Consider the following 20893-nt stretch of genomic DNA (forward strand, 5'->3'; position numbering starts at 1 on the left):
ATCCTTACAGAGCTATTACCAAAAAATCATAAAATGTGATCCCACACATTTGATTGAATAAAATTTTATCCCCACCCTAAAATTATGAAACAGAAAAAACCTGTAAGACAGCATTCCAAACTGAAGTAAATATATTGGAATAAACATTTAGGTATATAAAGAAATATTTTGAATCAGAACTTCAAAAACTATAGGCCAAATAAAAACAAAAGTGGAAAAAGTGAAAAGAACAGTTAATTTAGGAAAATTCTCCTGGGTATGAAGATTAAGGTACAAAGTGTGCATGAGAGAATAGACTCAAATAAAAATTTCATGAGGAACTTTGAAGTTAGTTAAGAAAACAATCAAAGGAATATAAATGTAATAAAGGAAATACTTTTAAAAAAGAGAAAAAGTGTTGGAAATGGAAGATACAGAAAGGAAGGATAAAATTTATAAAATTGATATCTCTGATGAAAAGAAGAATAAAATAATTTAGTAGGCCTCATAATTAAAGGTATAATCTAAGAAAAATTTCAGGAAATAAATATAAGCCCAAATCTACAAATTATAAGTTTCTATGAAGTATATGAGAAAAGTAAATTGGAATGTTCAATGCCAACACTTCCTTATAAAACTATTAGATTTCAAAGACAAAGTAAAAATCAAATATTAAAAAAGAGCAAAATAATTAGACTGGCATCATGGTTTCCAAAAGCTTCATACAAAGCAAGACAGCAGTAAAGAAGCAGTTTTTAAAATAAAACTCAAAAAAATGTTAACCAAGGATTTTCTATCAAGCTTAACTATCCTTCAAGCATCAAGGCTTTAAAATAAGCTGTTAACATACAAAACTTAGAAAATTCTACATACATGAACTTTTCTTTTAAAATTTACTAGCAGATGAGTTTCATTCTTTAAGAGATGACTTGGAATACTACAGTAAAAGGACTAATGGTGAGGCATATACACACACACACACACACGTATGTACATACACATCGAAGTTTAAAACAAAGAGATGAGTATTAAATAATAATGACCAAATACTATTTGTAATAAAGCAGAAAAGTATAGCTTAAAAATGGGGAGTTAGGGAAAGGTAAAATAAAAATAGAATAAGCTCATTTATTGCTGTATAAGCAATCGTTGGTAATTAAGGATCCCATTAAAAGCTAGACAAACTAGGGGCGCCTGGGTGGCGCAGTCGGTTAAGCGTCCGACTTCAGCCAGGTCACGATCTCGCGGTCCGTGAGTTCGAGCCCCGCGTCGGTCTCTGGGCTGATGGCTCGGAGCCTGGAGCCTGTTTCTGATTCTGTGTCTCCCTCTCTCTCTGCCCCTCCCCCGTTCATGCTCTGTCTCTCTCTGTCCCAAAAATAAATAAACGTTGAAAAAAAAAATTAAAAAAAAAAAAAAAAGCTAGACAAACTAGATAGTAAAAGATGAAATGAGGAAACATTGGATTACAGACATGAAAAATGTATGTGTACAAATATGTCCACCAGAGTCTAATTCTGGGGTTTCTATTCTATTACATTGGTCTATGTGTCTGTTTTTGTGCCAATACCATGCTGTCTTGATGATTACAGCTTTGTAGTAGAGGCTAAAGTCTGGGATTGTGATGCCTCCCACTTTGGTCTTCTTCTTCGAAATTACTTTGGCCATTCGAGGTCTTTTGTGGTTCCATACAAATTTTAGGATTGCTTGTTCTAGCTTCGAGAATGCTGGTGCTGTTTTGATTGGGATTGCATTGGATGTGTAGATTGCTTTGGGTATTATTGACATTTTAACAATATTTATTCTTCCAATCCATTAGCACGGAGTGTTTTTCCATTTCTTTATATCTTCTTCAATTTCCTTCATAAGCTTTCTATAGTTTTCAGCATACAGATCTTTTACATCTTTGGTTAGGTTTATTCCTAGGTATTTTATGCTTCTTGGTGCAATTGTGAATGGAATCAGTTTCTTTATTTGTCTTTCTGTTGCTTCATTGTGAGTGTATAAGAATGCAACTGGTTTCTGTACATTGATTTTGTATCCTGCGACTTTGCTGAATTCATGTATCAGTTCTAGCAGACTTTTTTGGTGGAGTCTGTCAGGTTTTCCATGTATAATATCATGTCATCTGAAAAAACTGAAAGCTTGACTTCATCTTTGCCAATTTTGATGCCTTTGATTTCCTTTTGTTGTCTGATTGAATAGAAACCCCAGAATTAGACCCACAAAAGTATGGCCAACTAATCTTTGACAAAGCAGGAAAGAATATCCAATGGAAAAAAGACAGTCTCTTTAACAAATGGTGCTGGGAGAACTGGACAGCAACATGCAGAAGGATGAAACTAGACCACTTTCTCACACCATTCACAAAAATAAGCTCAAAATGGATAAAGGACCTGAATGTGAGACAGGAAACCATCAAAACCCTAGAGGTGAAAGCAGGAAAAAACCTCTCTGACCTCAGCCGCAGCAATTTCTTACTTGACACATCCCCAAAGGCAAGGGAATTAAAAGCAAAAATGAAACACTGGGACCTCATGAAGATAAAAAGCTTCTGCACAGCAAAGGAAACAATCAACAAAACTAAAAGGCAGACAACAGAATGGGAAAAGGTATTTGCAAATGACATATCAGACAAAGGACTAGTATCCAAAATCTATAAAGAGCTCACCAAACTCCATGCCTGAAAAACAAATAATCCAGTGAAGAAATGGGCAGAAAACATGAATAGACACTTCTCTAAAGAAGACATCCAGATGGCCAACAGGCACATGAGAAGATGCTCAACGTCACTCCTCATCAGGGAAATACAAATCAAAACCACACTCAGATACCACCTCACGCCAGTCAGGGTGGCTAAATTGAACAAATCAGGAGACTATAGATGTTGGAGAGGATGTGGAGAAACGGGAACCCTCTTGCACTGTTGGTGGGAATGCAAACGGGTACAGCTGCTCTGAAAAACAGTGTGAAGGTTCCTCAAAAAATTAAAAATAGATCTACCCTATGACCCAGCAATAGCACTGCTAGGAATTACCCAACGGATACAGGAGTGATGATGCATAGGGGCACTTGTACCCCAATGTTTACAGCAACACCTTCAACAATAGCCAAATTATGGAAAGAGCCTAAATGTCCATCAACTGATGAATGGATAAAGAAATTGTGGTTTATATACACAATGGAATACTACGTGGCAATGAGAAAGAATGAAATATGGCCTTTTGTAGCAATGTGGATGGAACTGGAGAGTGTTGTGCTAAGTGAAATAAGCCATACAGAGAAAGACAGATGCCATATGTTTTCACTCTTATGTGGATCCTGAGAAACTTAACAGAAGACCATGGAAGAGGGGAAGGAAAAAAAAGGTTAGAGAGGGAGGGAGCAAAAACATAAGAGACTCTTAAAAACTGAGAACAAACTGAGGGTTGATGGGCGGTGGGAGTGAGCGGAGGGTGGGTGATGGGTATTGAGGAGGGAACTTGTTGGGATGAGCACTGGGTGTTGTATGGAAACCAATTTGACAATACATTTCATATTTAAAAAATAAATAAGTAAAATAAATAAAATATACAAAAATAGAAAAAAATAAAAACAAATATGTCCACCAGAGAAAAAAGTCAAACCTTTCTAAATATTGTGTGTATATAGTCTTATTGTGTGTGTGTGTTTGAATATATATATACTTGACACGTTAAAAGAAAAAAAAGGATTTCAATCTGGCTCATGAAGCAAGACTCAACTATATGCTGTATATAGAGATTCACCTCTCATAAAATGGTTTAGGAATGCTTAAAATAAAGAAAAAGTCTACCAGGGCAATGAAACCGTAAGATAGAAGGATAGCAATCCTCTTATTAGCCAATATAGAATACAAGCCAAAAATCATTTAAGGTTATCAAGGGCACTTGTACTAAAAATCACAAATAATAATGGTGTATTAATACTTATAAATAATTATTCACCTAATAACATAGCAACCATTTCTATGAAACAAAATACATAGATAGAAACAGACAGTATGAGACTTTAACATACCACTCTCAGTATAACACATATGAAGTCCTCCAATCAAAGACCACCATAACACCTGTAGCTGAACAAGTCACATTAGTGCTCATTGCATGGAGGAAAACTGCACACCAGGAGAAACATAGAGTGAGCCAATAAGAGGGTCTTAGAAAAGACTTATTTTAAATGTTGGGCATATTTAGGAGATATGGGAAGAGTTTATAGAAGAGTACTATTGGAAAGTGGGGGTAATTATATTTGTAGTTTATTGTATTTTGTTGTAGTAATAAGTCTTATCCAGAAGGAGGGCAATAGGAGTGAGGCTACAGCAGTAACTGGTAAATGGTCAAAGGGCAGATGCCACTCATATTAACTTGATAGGGAAATATTTACCATTTTGTGGTTTAAATAGTGAGCTTGTTTTTAAGTTTGTGCTTAGAAAAAAAATGTGTAATTGTCTTGTTTTTGTCTTTATCATAGTCACAAAGTGACCTTGTCAGTATCAGGTTGTTTTGTCCAAGAAGAGAACAACAGGCCTAGATGAGAATGCTAGATGAGCTACAACACTGAGGTCTAGTTTCTGGTCATCAGGGTCTGCTTTCCTCTTTTTTAGACTAAATGCACACAAAGTAAGTAAGAAGGTAGAGTTACTAAGAAACATAATTAGTAAGGTAAATTTTATAAATATACATCAAACTTTTTACCCTTATAAGAGAATACATCGATGTTTGTCTATGTATGTCTATGTAACATTGCCTAAATATACATTTATTAGGTCACACTCATATATACACACAGAAACTTCAGTAAGTCCCATAAAATAGAACTATTATAAGCAATGCTCCTTAATCACTATACAACAAAACTAGAAATTTTTAATAAAATCATAAACCAACAAAGCTTTAACCTTGAAATTTAAAAACACTTAGTAAACTTTTAGGTTAAAGGAAAGTTACAAATGATATTATTGTTTTTAAAGTACAGAATATGTAGGGTGCATTAAAAAATTCCTAGGGGCGCCTGGGTGGCGCAGTCGGTTAAGCGTCCGACTTCAGCCAGGTCGCGATCTCGCGGTCCGTGAGTTCGAGCCCCGCGTCGGGCTCTGGGCTGATGGCTCAGAGCCTGGAGCCTGTTTCCGATTCTGTGTCTCCCTCTCTCTCTGCTCCTCCCCCGTTCATGCTCTGTCTCTCTCTGTCCCAAAAATAAATAAAACGTTGAAAAAAAATTAAAAAAAAATTCCTATCACTAAACACTTTAATAATAAAATTAAGTATTTAAAATGAATTAACTACTCAATTAAAAACTAGAATAATAATAACATAAATCTGGGGTGCCTGGGTGGCTCAGTCGGTTGGAGCACCCATTTCTTAATTTTGGTTCAGGTCATGATCTCACTGTTCTTGGGACTGAGCCCCACATCAGAATCTGTGCTCTAGTGCAGAGCCTGCTTGGGATTCTCTCTCTCCCTCTCTTTTTGCCCATAGCTTGCTTGTGCATGTGCATTCTCTCTCTCTCTCTCTCTCTCTCTCTCTCTCTCTCTCTAAATAAGCACTTAAAAGATAATGTAAATCAAAATAAAACATACAAAAATAATATAGATGAAATTAGAAGTTAATGAGCTAGAGATTAAAAAAACAGTAGATCTAATCATTAAATAAAAATCCTAGGTTTTGAAAAAATATAGATATATGCTTATTTGAAAAAAAATAAATACAATAAGTTTAAACCAAAAATGATGAGATTGGCTGGCTACAAGAGATGACTGAAATAGTCGGAAAGAATGGGAAGAAGGGAATGGTGTAGAAGGAATGATGAAGTAGCGATACTCCGAGCGTACATTTTTGCTTAGTTTGACTTTTAGTACATCGGTTATATTTTGCATATTTAAAATATAAATAAATAACTAAAATCAAGCAGGAAATGGGGGCAAATCCAAACTAGAATAAAAATAGTAAGTAATAAGCGTAACTGTATTACAGACAATTACACTATGGGATTAGGAAAGAAAAATAATTAACCTAATTAACTTTGGAAAATAGCATTTTGACTTGATATTTTAAAGCCAAAGACACAGTTGAATGTATACAAATATTGTGCTATAGTTGGTGAATTTTTCTTCATAAGGTTATGGGTTTACAATTCTGAGGCTACTTTATGTGTAAAGATATTGTGGATAATGAAAACTAGGTTTCATGCTATCAGAGAAAAGTGTTACAAATGGAAAGGGGAAATACTAGAATCAACTTTGTGGTGTTGGATTAGAGTCAGATATGTGTATGTAGAAATACTGACAGACATATGTATACAGATATTCCTCAATTGATGATGATGTTACATCCTGATAAAACCATCATAAGTTGAAATTATCCTAAGTCAAAATTCATTTAATACACTTAACCTACCAAACATCATAGCTAGCCTACCTTAAATGTGCTCACCATGTTTATGTTAGCCTACAGTTGAGCAAAATCATCTAACACAAAGCCTATTTTATATTAAGGCATTGAATATTTAATTCATTGAATATTGAAAATGAAAGAGACTGGGTTTTATGAATGTATAATGGTTGTAAGTGTATTGGTTGTTTACCCTTGTGATCACATGGCTGGCTGGGAGCTGCAACTGGCTGCCACTGCCCAGCATCATAAGAGAGAGTATCATACCACCACATGTCGCTAGCCTGGGAAAAGATCAAAATTCAAAATCTGAAGTGTGGTTGCTACTGAATACATATCACTTTCACACTATCATAAAATTAAGAAAAATCATAAGTCAAATCATTGTAATTGGGGAGTGTCTGTATATGGACATACATAATCTTTCCTATCTTTGCTCGCTGAAAAGCAATAAAACCCCAGTAGCAGTGAGATCATCTAGCTTTCACATTTTGGTTTCTAAATCTCATTCTCCAGTTAAAGGAATAGAACCAATATGGTGAAGTGTTTGATCCAGGTCTTGGTTACAGATAAGCCTTCATGTTGAAATGACACAGAAGCCAGCTTGAAGGAGCTCCTAATGGCCAAATCTGGGACAATTAGAAGAACAAAATAAATATTTATAGTGATAAATGTAATTTATAGAACCAAATAAAAATCTGTGAATTCACAGTGATGTAGATACATTAATAAATAAGTAAAATAGGGGCTCTTTCTTGGAGTAAAATTCTAAATAATAAATGGAGAAGGGAGGATGGAAATTGAAATCACTACACTATAGTTATAATTGTTGCATCAATTGATGCTATAATTAGGAGAAGTGTGGCACACAGGATTATTGTGTAGTCTCCAAATATATACCTGAAAGATACTTATTAATTATACAGGAAAATTAATAATTTTACAATGGAGTCACCTGCTGGATACCATCTCGATCAAGTGATTTAAGTTATTACCAGTAACAGATGTATTGCCATGCCCTGTCTCCTGATTTGATGCACTGAAATGGACATAGCATTACTTACGTGGAATTCTTACCCAAAAAAATGCAAAATTTGAGTTTAATCAGCTTTTGGGGAAACAGTGAAACTTAACAATTAGGGCTCTTCTATAACTGGCTGTTCTTTTCAAAAGTGACAGAGTCTTGATGAAACCTCATCAAAGAAAGAAATACTGTAGTAGATTATAGAAAACTAAGGAGACATAGCATTTAAATGTAATATAAGATCCTCATTTGTATCCCAGATCATAAAAAAGTAGTTTCTCTAGATTATTTAATCTATAGAATCTATTTATTATTTAATCTGTTACTTTTCTGATTCTGATACTTTCCTATTGTGTAGTATCTTACCTTTTAGAGAAGTTTAGTGAAGAGTAATTGGAAATTATTTGCTTTATTTTTGCAACCATTCATAAGTCTGACAGGATTTCAAAATGAATATCCAAAAACACAAAGCTTACATTGTGGTATATATAATGATATATATAATGATATATATATATATATATATATATATATATATATATTTTCAAAATTAACACAACTGCATGTGGGAATAATTTGTTCAAATTATTGTCAGAGAAAGATTCATTAAGGAAGGTATAAGTTAATTGGTTTTGGAAAAAATTAAAATTATCTAGCTGAGCAAAGGTTTTAATATGCTAATATGAACAGTCCAGTAGGGAAATATAGAATATAGCTTTTCTCAATTTTATCTGACTTTTTTTCATGGAACTTTTGGTTGACATAAGTTCCAATAAATATAATTTATTAAACACTAATGGAAGCAGTTGGTTGCCGAGAGGGTATTTTTAGTATGGATGGACATGAAAAGATTAACCTTGGTAAGAGTTGAGTCCAATCATCTGCTTCAAGACATAAATATGCATAATAAGGATCTCAGCCTATGTCCAAGCCTTTAGCCTATCCTGAGGCACAGGCACATCTAGGCATATTTGGTGAACTTGTGGGAGCTAGATCATTTCACTGGGTTAAGGAATCTCTTAGAAAAGACTTCATGCTTTGGCCATATCTGGCAAACTGACAAAGTGGCAGGAAGGTAGTTTTGAGGAATCTATCAGCAAAACAACACAATAAAAGTGACAATGATGAAGATGATGACAAACTGTTTCTGCAGAGAGCTTTATATGCTGAGTGGGAAGAATGGCAGTGAATAGACTTTCTTCTTGGCTGGGGTCTATGCTTAGATACTGGTAAGAGAGAGAGTTGAAGTAATACTTAAAAGATGCATTTCCCTACTCTGAATAAAACGTAAGGGTACACTAACCCTGATTTCACACCAGCCATTCTTGCAGAAATTTGTGGCTTTGGCTCCATCCGAATCCTTCAGCACTCCCAGATGATGCCAGCAGCAGCCAGAACTTTTCCTTTGTTCTTCCTGATGGAACATTAGCAAAGATGGCCAGCAAAAGCAGTGGTGGGAAGAACTTGGTAATAAGCACATTTGTCACATAAACCAGAGTAACCTTTGGAGTACACAAAGGTTGTTGACATTGAGACAATGTGAGTTGTAGCCATTTTTTTGAAACCATTTTGATGATGTTCATTTGGTGCTGGAGAGACCAGGAAACAAGGGTCTCTTCTTCCCATTCCTCCTATACATCCGCAAAAGTCAGATGTGGCTGTTTTTCTGTGGTCTCAAGGCTGAGTTGTCCTACTGAGTAGAGTTTTAATAAACAGTGACTGGTAATACACTTTTAAGTAAAATCTGAGCAAATCAGTAAAGTCACCAGAATGTATTGTGATTGCAAACAAGTATTACAACACAACCTCTATAGCTAAACAAAACAAAATACAGCTTGGTTTTGAATGTGTTCTGCAACATGTCACCACCACATTGTTATTTTACTCATTCAAAATAAGAACGATGACCCCTGTACCTCTAGCTGCATGTATAGGCACATGTGTATTATATGGGAAGGGTGCTGGGAACATTGGATAGAAAGGTGTGAGGTGACTGCATTTAAGTGTTTGACTTGCCTTTTTAATTTGTTTAATTAGATTTTGTTAGTGTCCCATCATCATTTGAGTTTTCTATTCCACTTAGTGATAGATTTTTTCCTATATTTTCTTCATCAAAACCTGTGTGTCTTTTACCCCAATGTCACAATGTTAGAGAGATGGGTGGGTTATAAAATTCGTTTTTTAGACCTTTTGGAGAGTTGCCTTTTATAACATCCTCATTCTTATAAATATATTTCAGAGGAGCCTGGATTGTGTGTGTGTGTGTGTGTGTGTGTGTGTGTGTGTGTGTGTGTTTGCTAGTGGTTCTATGTACAACTATTTAGGATACACATATATTTTGAATCACATGTCCTATCTCAATTTACCGTTTCCTGGATATATAAAACTTTTAGCTGCTCAGCTATAGTATTATATATATATTCTCAGACCTAGAGTTTTAATGAATTTTCCTGATATTCATGTTTCATGTATCTCCAATCCAAACAAAACACACTATTCATTTTGCCACTGAATAGGAAATGATCCCGGCTATAGAATACCCAACCTCCTCTCCGGTTTGCTAATAGACTTTTATTAACATATTTTTGGACAATTAAGCTCCCTAGCTATGAAGGGAGATTCTTCTTCCAAATGTCTTGTTTTCCTTGCCTCTTAAGAAGAGTAAGACAGCTGCCATTGGAGCACAGCTCTGGGATTGTCAGTCATCCATGCAGTCTTCTCACTACTAAGGACATTCTCATCCAACTGGAGAGTTTTCTGCTTTTATGTGAAAATCTACCCCGGCTTTCAGGGAAGATGGATGTAAATAAAACTCCTGAGATGTTTGACACCATTTCACTACTCCTAAGACTAATGGGGATTTGGGGAAAATAGAGGAAAGATGAACTAAACACTAGGATATAATTTCGCTCAAGCCTGGGTTATACAAAAAGACCAGTATACATAGGGATAACTTTAGCTTTAAAAAAAGTGCTCTTATTCCTACACACAACTCCTAAAACTTTGTCTTCTATTTTGATAGTTATTCTATAACTTTTTTTACATTTATTTATTTATTGAGAGACACAGAGAGACAGAGCACAAGTTGGGGAGGGGCAGAGAGAGAAGGAGACACAGAATCCAAAGCAGGCTCCAGGCTCTGAGCCGTCAACACAGAGCTCAATGTGGGGCTCAAACTCTCAAACTGTGAGATCATGACCTGAGCCGAAGTCAGATGCTTAACCAGCTGAGCCACCCAGGCGCCCCAATTATTCTAAGCTTTGATACACATTTCTACTTCCAATATTGTATATATAAGCAATTCTTTAAATTCCACTTATTTTAATAACAGTGTAAGGAAAAATAATATGTTCAAAAACTCTTCATAATTCAGAAATATTCTATCAAATGGATTATCTTGTTTGATTTTGAAACATGTGAATTAAGGAATAATTTTAATTATTATTATTATTCATTTTTTGGTTGGGATACCATAGGATTTAAATATTTTTCATTGTCATATAAAAACATGGTAACAGTTTGTAGGAAAAATGGTATTGAAGTCCAGGTCTTGTAACTGCAAAAATCAGAACTATTTCAACCATGCTGTGCTCACATTCTTCCCTCAATGATTCTTTTTCTTAACTTTGTTTTTTAATATTGTTCATATTTCCCATAGTTTTCAGTCACCTTGATACTTGATCTTTGTATAATAGCTTCTTAGTCAGTATTTTAAATTCTCCATTTATAACTTCTATTATCATCCCTTCATAGACTTATAAAATCATAGGTCATTAATCTTGGAAGGCACAGACTTTAGTCCAAAGAATGTTTTAATTATTTTCACAAAATCCTGGATTTATATTCTACTTTTTCTTGAATATTAAGCTATCATATGTTTGTTCTTTTAGTACTCAAAGATAAATTTAACTTTCTAAAACCTCACTTTTGTAGGCTAGATAATCTTAAATTTATTAATTATTCTTCTCAGTGTTTCACATCAGTTAGGGATTTTTAAGATCCAACTGACAAAAAACATGACCCAAACTAAAAACAAAACCAAAAAGGAATTTATTTTCTTACACAACCGAAATATCTAAAATTAGGGCCAGCTACACAACTGGATTGGTATTGAGTTTCAAAAACATTCCCAGGTTGATTATAAAAGGACGTCATAAAGGAATTTTGGAGTAATGGAAATGTTCGGCATTGTGACTGTGGTAGTGGTTTGTCAAATTCATATATTTGTCAAAGGCCATGGAACTATATAAAATGATCCATAAAGAGTTCATTTTATTCATTTAGGTTTTAAAAATCAGTCAGGATGTGCACACTAAATTGGAAACCATAAACAATCTATGTGAAAAATACTGCTACATTGTACTCAGGTCAAAATGAAAACTTTTAGTATGCATTATATTAACTCTTTTCTTTCTTTTTTTTTTTTTTTAAAGTCACTTTATATCTAGGTGTTTGTAGCAGAATGCTGTCATCAAAATCATAGCTCACTTAAATACTTAAAGGATTAAAAAAAAACAGAATTTGCTCACTAAAATACTTACCAGCTTTTAAAAAGATTTAAGGATCAAAGCTGTGTTTATTTTTAATTCATCTAGTAAGCTATGCAAATCTTTAAGACACTATGTTTGCAGTCATACTTCAAAATGACATCAGTTAGTGCACTGGATTTTATGATGGATAGAGTGTTTTTAAAATTATTGAAAATAGTTTATTTTTTCTAAGTCAAAAAATTCTTCTTTTACATAAATGTAAGAGTTAGACAAGGGGCGCCTGGGTGGCGCAGTCGGTTAAGCGTCCGACTTCAGCCAGGTCACGATCTCGCGGTCCGTGAGTTCAAGCCCCGCGTCGGGCTCTGGGCTGATGGCTCAGAGCCTGGAGCCTGCTTCTGATTCTGTGTCTCCCTCTCTCTCTGCCCCTCCCCCGTTCATGCTCTGTCTCTCTCTGTCCCAAAAATAAATAAACGTTGAAAAAAAAAAATTTAAAAAAAAAAAAAATAAATAAAAAAAAAAAAAGAGTTAGACAAGAATTCAAGAGGCTTATTTGACTTGATTTTGTTTTTCTCATCTTCATTTTTTTTTGTTTCATTTACATTCTCCTTTCTCATGTCTTTGACTGCAAAACTAAGTTGCTTGTGGAACATTCTGGTATAGTTTAGCATTTATGTTTTAAGTAACTTTTTCCATATGCTTGTTTTTGCCTCCATGAGGTCTTTTGTCTCAACTTCCTTAATCCCCTACTCTTAAATTAAAGGAAAAAGATTTTAGCTTTCCTTGTTGTGTTTGGCTATGATGTGTAGAATCAGTCATACCCAGCACTCTACTGTAAGTTTATAATTTTAATTAGCTTCCTATAAAATTTCCCTCTTGACTCCATTGCCCAGTTAAAATAAGTTTCAACTTCCTCAACTCCCAAGAAGTAAGATGTGTGGGAAGACAGTGATCAAAGGATTAAATAGAAACCTCTAGAAATCTTATTTCTTCTTTGAAGAAAATCAGGTCAGTTTTTACCATGTTTTCTGCTTGGATTCATAGTTCATGGCTGGTCATCAGTATTTGATGATTTAAAATGCTTTTGGCTCCCTCTATTTAAAAACAAGATTAGTTACGTATGTCACATGAACTCCTGCATTTGTGGTAGCACACACTAGAATTAAGGATATTACTCTTTTTTCCATTACTGTATGCTGTCTTTACTCAGAACTTTCTTTCTTGGATTGCAATTTTGAATGCTTGGTCTCAGATATTATCCAATTACTGTTCATCTCAGCATATTCAAATCCTCAAAGGCAGAATCAAAACAAATATTGGAGTGTGGTAGAGACAAAGATTTAATGCCCTTTAAATAAAAATAAATTAGGGAGCATCTATATATTCAAAGCACAATGGGATGTAATTGATATATGTAGTCATTCTAATTTTCCAAAGCCTTTCACCAATTTCCTATTAGAAGCAGATACTAGGAAAAAGATGTGACCAGAGTAGCAGATTATATTTTGAGAATGAAATTTACCTATTCTGTTTTCCATTTTTTCTAGAAATGAATTTAAAGTCAATATAAATTATATTATTTAGATATGCATCTTATTTGAATGTAGAACTATTAAGCCTTCTCTCACTTATTTTTTTGACATCGTTCTGTTCTTCATGTTTTCTAGATGTTCACAGGTTTGGGGCCAGAGGCCATGTGCCATAAAGTGGGTTACATTACAGAGAGAGATCCTTTTCTTAAGGAAATTATTCTTTAATAATGGGGAGTAAGCATGCTTGTCGTTTACTCTTGACAGAAGCATTATCTTTATATCTCAAGACTGTTCGCTATACTAGCATCCTTGATGATAGTCTGGGAAAAAAGGCAGTTATGCTTTTCTCACATAACATGCATCTATCAGAAACCTTTAGAGAATTGTCTCCCAATACCTACTCAAGTCATTCATACATGTAGAAGATAATCACCAGGTCAGTTAAAGATAAAAGTGTTTAAATAAATAAGGCAATGAGTAAGTGATATTGTAAATGTTTTTGAATAAAATAAAGCAGAAATGTTTTTGACTTTATAGTAAGGCAGTTCTAAACAGGTGACAAGTTCTTTTCTTAGAAAAGAAAGAAAACATTTATAAATGTAATTACATAATAATTTTTGAATTTTAGTATAAAGTAAATTATAAACAACAGAATTGGAGAAATTATATATATTATTAATACTGGAAAATTATGGTATTATTGAAAATATGGTATGGCAATACCCTAATAACTGGCAAAGGTTACTATCCAGGATATATACAAGTTTCCTCCAAGCAATATTTAAAAAAAAAAAAAAGCAAAACAAGGTAATATAGTATGAGCAAAAGGTATGGTCAGGATATTTACATAAGAAGTACAAAATATAGGGGTTCCTGTGTGGCTCAGTTGGTTGAATGTCTGACTCTTGGTTTCAGCTCAGGTCATGATCCCAGGGTCATGGGATTGAGCTCTGCCTTGGGCTCCATGCTGAGCATGAAGTCTGCTTAGAATTCTCTCTCTCATTCCTTCTTAACCCAATTGTGCTCCCTCTCTCTCTCTCTCTTTCTCTAAAATAATAATAAAAAAAGAAGTATAAAATACCAGTAATAAATTTTAAAAGTTCTTAATTTTACTGGAAATAAAATTCATGTTTTATGTTTTTAATCTTTCAGTTTGATAACCAAATAAATGTTTCTGAGAGCATAGGAAAGCATGTAATTCCATACACTATTAGTAGAGGTATAACTCATTATAGTTACTTTAGAGGGTAGTTTGGCAGTTTCTATTCAAATTTAATATTCACATACCTCAAGAATCAATAATATTTTTTTATATTTACTCTAGAGAAACATTTTGTATATTCCCAAGGAGCCATGTACAAAAAAACTATTGAAATATTATTTGCCCTGATATAACATAAGAATAAACAAAATAGTCAATAAAGGAATGGGTAGATAAAATGTGGAATACTACTGACAGTTAAATATCCTCAATTTATAGTGGAAATTGTAAACTGTAGGCTAATATCTACAACAGCATGCCACTTAGGTAATTAGAGAGAGAGAGAGGAAGGGAGGGAGAGGGGGGACAGGAAGAGAGACTGAGAGAAAGGGAGAGAAAGGGAGAGGAAGGAAACAATATCCATGTGTGTATAAAATGATCTAGAAATATACATGGTAAATTGATAACCAGAGTTACTTCTGGGAGAGAAATTTGGGTTGACAGTTAGTAATCAGGGAGAACTTTTTTTGTTTCATGAATTCAACTTGTCCAGCCTGGTGATTTTTGACCTATGTATTTAATCCATGAACCCACCACCCACAAAGATACAGAGCATGAAATAGCTAATTTATAATACAGGTATATGTGATTCTACTCTCTTATTTAGCATAAAAAGGGAGACAGAGTAATAATGGAGTTGAAAGAATGCATGAATAATGCACCTATCTTAGTGACTGGCCACAGATTGGAGCATTAGCATTAATTCTAGATAGTAAAATATCAAAATTAGGATAATATATGTATTGTATTGAAAAAGACTGATTTAATAATATTATAGTCAAAGTCTTCCTTGGTTTGCCAGCACATTTGATTTTTGTCTAATTCAGTTATTTAGAAAGGATGATGGTGATTTTGGGATTTCCTCTCTCTTGTGATGTGATTATTTCATTATCATGAGGATAATAATTAGCAGTATGAACTGACCAACAAACTATTTTGCTTTGGAAACAATTGGACAGAATTGTTTAACTTATTTGCTGGAGAAGTCATGCTTGTACTTTCCTGTAGGAGGTGATTACTTTAAAGATCATAACTGCATTAGACATAGTAATGGTTTTGATGCTTAGAGGAAGTAGAACCACAAACAGATGTTTTGCATTTTTAGATGATGAAAACTTTTATCTGGAACATTGATGGGCCTTGGGAGGGTAGTTTTTATATTTTATTCTCAATCTTAATGATGTTTTGTTTGATTATGAGGCTGGTAAAACAGAAATGCAAAATGTTCTGGAAACTAGAAAATAGATTAATGTAGCTTACGCTATTCCTGGTGAAGACCTGACAGAGCTGAAAGGTGGGCTAATTTTTACTCTTTGTAGTGTAATATAAATATACACACATACTTCAAATTGAAAAGTATAAAGAATAATACATTGAGTACTAATGCATACTTTTCTAGGCTGGTGACATCTGAATGGTATATAGTATTTGCATTTTTTAGGATTATTTTTAAGGAATAAACAATTGTTTTTATGATTGAAATTACCTTTGTACCTTTTCCTATTCTAAAATTTATCCTGTCCAGAGGGAATCTCTTTTGAATTTTGTATTTATCATCTGACAAATATTTCAAACTTTTTAAAAAGTTTATTTATTTACTTTTAGAAAGAGAGGGAGGGAGAGAGAGAGCACAAGTTGGGGGGGGGTGCATAGAGAGAGGTAGAAAGAGAATCCTAAGCACAGAGTTCTGACAGCACAGAGCCTGATATAGAGCTCAATCTCATGAACTGTGAGATCAATCTCATGAACAAAGTAGGCTCCAGGCCCTGAGCTGTCAGCACAGAGCCTGATGTGGGGCTCAAACTCGCTGAGCTGAAGTAAGATGCCCAACCTACTGAGCCATCCAGGCACCCCAAAACTTGCTTATTTTTTTAGTCCAATATTGCTTTTGAAGTTTAGCCAAGATGAAAAAGGAGTTCTGTTAGCCTCAGATCTTCTTTGATCAATTATTACAAATAAAGTGGAAGCCTTTTTTTTTTTTCCTCCACATGTCATCCTTTCTGTTCTTCTTGGTGATGTTATGACCAGTGACACTATTTGCACTTTACTTCATATATATGTATCTAGAAATAATGTTACATTGTTTTGTGTGTTTGCATGTTTAATTGTGTGTACTTTGCCTTTTTGTCATTATGAGATATCCTTTTACAATTTTGGCAGTACTTCTGATGATAGTTTGTTTTTACCTGAATTTATATTGCCACTCCAGACTTCTTAGCTTTACTTTTTGCATACTTTATCTTTTTTCTATCTTTTTATTTTTAACATTTTTGTGCATCTATATCAACTGCTTCTTTTTTGTTGTTGTTTATTTATTTTGAGAGACCACAATTGGGGTAACAGAGAGAAAGAGAGAGAGAATCCCAAGCAGGCTCTGTACTGTCAGAGCAGAGCCTGACGTAAGTCTTGAATTCACCAACCATGAGATCATGACCTGAGCTGAAGCTGGAAGCTTAAACAACTGAACCACCCAGGACTCCCTTTGTGTCTTTATATCAAAAGACACATAGCATATGGGTCTTGCTTTTTTAATTCAGCATGATAATTTGCATGTTAATTGGGAAATGTAGTCCATTTATATTTAATGTAATTGCTGATATGATTAAATATAGGTCTAATCTTATAATTTGTTCTTCATGCTGTCTTCTCTGTTTTTGGTACCTCTGATCATTTTTTATTTTCATTTATGTTAATTAAATATTTTTAATATTCCTCTTCTCTTTATTTTAGCTACAACTCTGCATTATTTTTTAATTATTATTTTTTTAATGTTTATTTATTTTTGAGGGAGAGAGAGAGAGAGACAGAGTGCAAGTGGGGGAGGGGCAGAGAGAGAGGGAGACACAGAATCCAAAGCAGGCTCCAGGCTCTGAGCTGTCAGCACAGAGCCCAATATGGGGCTCAAATTCATGAGCCATGAGATCATGACCTGAGCCGAGGTAGGACGCCCAACTGACTGAGCCACCCAGGTGCCCCTACAACTCTACATTATTTTAAAGTATTTTCTCTGGAAATTATACAATGCATCTATAAGTTACCACAGTCCAATTAGTGTTCATAATGGACTTATGTAAAGTGTGAGAAGCTTATAACAGTTTAATTCCATCTAACAGTGCCTTCCCTCCTTTGTGACATGTTCTCATATATATTTGAGAATATGTATATATTTTTATCTGTGTTAAAAATTAAATAGGAAAGCTTTATAATTTTGCTTCAGTCATTTGTCTTTTAAAAAATTTAAAAAGAGAGAAGGGGAAAACATATAACTCATATTTGTCTACATAATTGCCATTTTTTTATTGCTTTATTTTTTGTTAGAGATTTGAATTTCCATCTGGTGTGAAGTTTTATTCCATTGCCCCTTCAGTGTATTACAGTGTTGACTAGAAATGGTGAGTGTGTTCACTTTTCTTATTCCTAATTTTAAAAGGTAGTTTCTAATGTTTCTTACTTTAAATAATATGATTATAGGTTTATCAAGTTTATTATTTTATTTATATATATTTTTAAAAAATTTAATGTTTATTTATTTTTGAGAGAAAAACAGTGTGCAAGCTGGGGAGGGGCAGAGAAAGAGAGAGAGACACAGAAACTGAAGGCAGCTCCAGGCTCTGAGCTATCAGCACAGAGCTATCAGCATAGGCTCTGAGCTATCAGCACAGAACCTGTTGCTGGGCTTGAACCATGAGATCATGACCTGAGTCCAAGTCAGACACTTAACTGACTGAGCCACCCAGGCATCCCTTATTTTCATTTTTTAACTTTATTTTTATTTATTTATTTTTGAGGTGAGGGGCAAAGAGAGAAGGAGAGATAGGTTCCCAAGCAGGCTGCACACTGTGAGCACAGAGCCTGATGTGGGGCTTGAACTCTTGAACTGTGAGATCATGACTTGGGCCAAAATCAAGATGCTTAACTGACTGAGCCATCCAGGTACCCTAGGTTTATCAAATTTATTAAGTTAAAGTATTTTTTATATCATTAGTTTACTAAGAGTTATTGTCATGAATGAGTGTTTAATTTTATCAGAGTCTTAAGTATATTTAATGGGATAAACATATTTCCCTTTTTTAATATCCCAGTGTTATAAAGGGTATTTGTAGAATTTCTAACTAAAATCAATCTTTAAATTCCTAGAATAAAGAAAAGGTAGTCATTTTTTAATTATTGTTTTTAGATATAGTGTGGAATTTAAATTGCCGTTTTGAATTTTTAGATTTATATTAATGAGCAATATGGATTTTAATTTTCCTTCCTTTTTAGATGTTTATTTATTTATTCATTTAGAGAGAGAGAGAGAGAGAGAGAGAGAATGAACAGGATAGGGGCAGAGAGAGAGAGAGGAAGACAGAAAGTCCAAAGCAGACTCCACACTGTCAGCAGGGAGCTCAACATGGGGCTTGAGCTCATGAATTGTGAGTTCATGACCTGACCCGAAATCAAGAGTCTGATGCTTAACCAACTGAGCCACCCAGGCACCCCTTAATTTTCCTTTTTTTTTTTTTAATTTTTTTTCAACGTTTATTTATTTTTGGGACAGAGAGAGACAGAGCATGAACGGGGGAGGGGCAGAGAGAGAGGGAGACACAGAATCCAGGCTCCAGGCTCTGAGCCATCAGCCCAGAGCCTGACGCGGGGCTGGAACTCCCGGACCGCGAGATTGTGACCTGGCTGAAGTCGGACACTTAACCGACTGCGCCACCCAGGCGCCCCTAATTTTCCTTTCTTAATATTGTTTTTTTTTCTGTTTTTTTATTCCTATGTACATTTTTAGTGGTTTTTTGAGTAACAATGCATTAATGGCAAATTGTCTCAATTTTTGTTTACTTGAAAGTACCTTAATTTCATTATCATCTTGATTGATTATGTTTCTGGGTATGTATTAATTGTCAAAATATATTTTTTAGCACTTCAAATGTATTATTCCTTTTTTTTCTGGCTTCTCTGTCCTTTTGAGAAACCTGCTATCAGAGTCATTTTATTTGTTATAATTCTTTCCTAATAATTTGTGTTTTTTCTTTAGTTGCTTTGAAGTCCTTTTGTATCTTGGGTTCTGTAGTTTTTGCTGCTCTAAATTTAGCTTTGGATTTTTTTCATTTATTTTATTCAGTTAGTGTTGTTTTATGAAGCAATCTCTTAAATGTGTTATCTTTTCAAATTTTGCCTCTGTATTCTGTCTAGTCTTTTTTTTTTTTTAAGTTTATTTATTTATTTTGAGAGAAATGGAAAGAGAGAGAATGTGTGAGTGGGTGAGGGGCAGAGAGAGAAGGAGAGAGAATCCAATCAGGCTGTGTGCCAACCTTATGTCCATCTCAGGAGCTGCGAGATCACAACCTGAGCCAAGATCAAGAGTTGAACACTAACCAACTGAGCCACCCAGCCCCTAGTCTTTCATTTTTGAAATCTTATTTGGGTTTCCTCATTCTGTCCTTGATGCTTTTTTTTTTCCTACTTTCTACTTTTTGTCTTCCTGTATTCTAAACTATGCTTATATTTTACTCCCAAATCACCAATCTTTTTATGTTTTGTTTCTTTTCCTTATGTTGTTAATTATTTTAAATATACTTATTTTATAGTTTTATCTGAGAGGATTACTATTTGAAGCTCTGGTGGTCTGTTGGTGTTTTGTCTGCTGACTTTTGCTTATGGTGTTTTATAATTTTGGAATTGTAATTGGAATGCTTCTTTTTAGCATACCTTTTACTATGGCAATCCTGGGAAGCCTGAGGGAGGATTTATTTGATTTACTTCTACCAGGGACTCATTTTATTGTTAATTTTTCTGTTTGCATTGATCCCTATCCAAACAACAAATATTTTTAAATGTATCATATTTCATGGTAGATCTGTGACTAAACTTCTCTTTATCCTCTGCTCTATGACATATAGTAAATTGGCCCAGGAGAAGAACACTGCACTGATAAACTGTAAAATTTGCATATTATTTCTTTTAAAAAAGTGTATGGGTTATCTGAGAATTCTGAGTGATAACATGGGAAGAGTTATACGTGATGAAAGTATTATAAATACTCCTTTACAGTGCTGAATTAGGATATTTAACTAAAAGTGGTGTGCTGTATAATTTTGAGAGGGGTTGTCCTAATATGTTTTAGTAATTAAGAAAATTATTTCTATGATCTGTGCTTCTAGGAACTGAAAACATACAGAAATAAACTAGCATTTGATGTGTATAAATGCCAGAGTTTA

At 34.2% G+C, this 20893-nt stretch overlaps 1 long non-coding RNA gene across 2 annotated transcripts in view; it reads left to right on the forward strand.

The window, feature by feature from the left end:
* The window catches only part of LOC147581771 (uncharacterized), a 575779-nt gene extending 557531 nt beyond the window's left edge, over nt 1-18248 (forward strand). For both annotated transcript variants that reach the window (XR_015249754.1, XR_015249755.1), the window contains one exon: nt 18008-18248. This is a non-coding gene — a long non-coding RNA (uncharacterized LOC147581771). The remainder of the gene's footprint in view (nt 1-18007) is intronic.
* Nucleotides 18249-20893: the final 2645 nt, after the last annotated feature.

The sequence above is a fragment of the Puma concolor genome, chromosome B1 (genome assembly GCF_028749965.1).
Source record: "Puma concolor isolate L17-30 chromosome B1, mPumCon1.1.hap2, whole genome shotgun sequence".
Lineage (NCBI taxonomy): Eukaryota > Metazoa > Chordata > Mammalia > Carnivora > Felidae > Puma > Puma concolor.